We start from the raw sequence: 2,893 nt of genomic DNA, 5'->3' as shown, positions 1-2,893 counted from the left end.
TTTTTTTTTTTAATTGTGCATGTAATGTTGAATAATTAAAAATGGATTTTTGACAAATAGTTAAATACAAAACAATTATCTTACTGAATTCCCAAATAAAGAAATAATGTTTAAATGCAACCTTGAAAAAAATGTATCTGTTGTGGTATCAAAGGTGGACTTCCATGGAAATTTTTGAGCATGATATAAAACAATTTTTGTTCTGTGTGGTAAATTTGTAGCAAAGTCTATGAGATAATAATCCTCATCCATGGAACATTTCAGATTCCTCAATTCTTTTCTGAATATGCATATGTGAATGCATATCAATACATAGCTACATATGGATTTGATAGCTATATAACTTTTGCTTTATAAAACAAAAACACTTGTGGATCAAAGTTCCAAATATTTAGAACAACAATACTAATTTCTAGAATAAGATTCCTTTCCTTTCTTTGTATTTATTACCCACACCTATGAAACTTACTAATTAAGGGATGCTTCAGACCTTGGTGGCAGAAGCTGGTCTACAGTAGGGTAAGTGATTCCTGAATTCTGAGAAAATAAAAGTAGATTTTAAAGAAAAACCAAGCTGTTTGATTTGTATAGATCCTAAAGCTGCCTTTATATACATGATGTGAAAGGAATCAGTGACTAAGAGCAGCTACTACTTTGTTACTATACTATGTCTACCTCACAATACTACAGTTACTGAGAAAATGGTATTATTTTAGTTAGTTAAAAAGAAATTTTAAGAGTTTTAAGAGTACTTGGAGCTGGATGAACTGTTTAAAAAAACAAAAACGATGTGCTTACAAAGGAACATAAAGGTAGCTAGACAGAGTTTGAATTTGCCTGGAGGTTGTGGAAAGAACCAGATTCTTCAGCCTTCTTTATTTAAGATCATTATTTATTCCTGTTTATATCATGACTCAGACAAGCTAATTTAACTTTAGTATACTGCAGAAGCTTAACATTGAAAACCGAATCTGTCATATTCCCCATAAGAACTCTTTAATCCTGGAGGTCTTTCTTTTTACCATCACTACTAGTAAGTTTCTTCTATAGAAATTGAACTTCCTCAATTCAAATCTCCAAACCCCTTTTGAGTTTTCTTCTTGTCTCTGCTCTCATCCACTTCAGTAAATCCTAAATATTCTTTGGCAATTGAAATTTGACCTTAGTTTTCAATTTCCTTACGAGTTTTCCAATCTAGTCTAAGATTTTAAACACTTGATGCATAAATACCTTCCTCAGATTTCTATCCAATTAATTTCTCAACACGTACTATATCATTCTAAAATAGTATTTTATCATTTCATTCTGCTGTTTAAAAGCTATAATTACTCTTAATTTTTTTTAACTCAAATTATCTTTCTAGTCCCTTTTCAAAATTATATTACCATCCTTATTTTTCATCTCTACTCTATGTGGTCAGAGCCGTCACTGCATAGTGGATTATGAGCTGGACTGCTAACCACAGTGTCAGAAATTTGAATTTGCCAGTTTCTCTGAGGGAGAAAGATGAGGTTTTCTGCACCTGTAAAAGTTTACAACCTCAGAAACGCTATAATAGGTCACTATGAATCAGAACCAACTCAACCACATACAACCACCACCACCATTCTATGTGGAATGTTTTCCCAGTTTGTCACAAGCCAGTTTTCTAACTTACAAAGAAATATATATGTTGGTCCCAATGCCACTTGCATTTAGCTTCAGCAAATTTCATGGGATGAACTTATCAAAATTATGCTGTTTCAAAACATAGTGTAAAACCTAGTATTCATTATAATCATGCCTTTCAAAGTTTCTATAGTACATAATCAAAATTAGTTGTAATTCACCTACATTGAAAAATGTTAATCACTTTATTCAAAACTAAAATTACTTCCACAAGGTTTTTATTATCAATATTTTAGAACTTCGTATCTATATTCATATATATTCAATATGTATATGCGATCTGCTAGTGTTTTACCAGACATTGTACAAAACTTTATCATTGCAGGCTGATTAGCTCACATTTTAAATAAACATAAAATTAAGCAAGTAAACTAATAATATCATTTAAATATATAATTTAAACTGTTAAAAATCCAATGAAGAGATCAAAAGTGATAGATTTAACAATAAACAATAATGGAGGTGTGGACCTGGTAGGATCAGCACTGAATTGTGGACCACAAAATTGACAGTTCAAACCCACAAGCTGCTCCTCACAAACCCTGTACAGGGTTGTTACTAGTCAGAGTTGACTCGACTGGCACTGAACAACAACAAAAACAATGGATAGTTATTTGCAGTAATCTGTTGATTCCTTCTGATGAAAGGAGGAACCATATTTGAATAGTGAAAGAAATTAAACTCACAATGATTTGAGGAAAGCCCATACTAATCCAAACACTTAGAACAAATACGTTGATGTTAAGTTGGAGACACAGGCAGGGCATTGCAATATAGGTAAAGACTTACAAGAATTTCCTCAGTGATAAAAATGTTTAATGTACCTAGCTTCCAATGAAAAATATTGAGGATTTGAATCCACACAGAGGTGTCTAAGAAGACAGGCATTATGACCTAATTAAAAACAAATAAAACATCTCTTATAGCTCCTACAGAGTACATTTGTACTCTGACACACATGGGGTCACCGTGAGTTGGAATTGAATTTTTGGTAAAGTGTTTTTAAAAACTTTAAGTCTAGTAAGGATATTCATTTTACCATTTGTCTGTAAGTTTCTCATACTGCAGTGGCTTATGTGTTGGTCTGATGCTGGTAGCTATGCCATGCTTGTTTAAATACAAGTAAGGTCACCCATGTTGGACAGGTTTCAACTCAGATTCCAAACTAAGACAACCAGAAAGAAGGAGAAGCATAATCACTTCTGAATGATTAGTCACTGAAAAA

Source organism: Chrysochloris asiatica, unplaced genomic scaffold (assembly GCF_000296735.1).
Source record: "Chrysochloris asiatica unplaced genomic scaffold, ChrAsi1.0 scaffold00120, whole genome shotgun sequence".
Lineage (NCBI taxonomy): Eukaryota > Metazoa > Chordata > Mammalia > Afrosoricida > Chrysochloridae > Chrysochloris > Chrysochloris asiatica.
Note: the sequence above shows the minus strand (reverse complement) of the source record.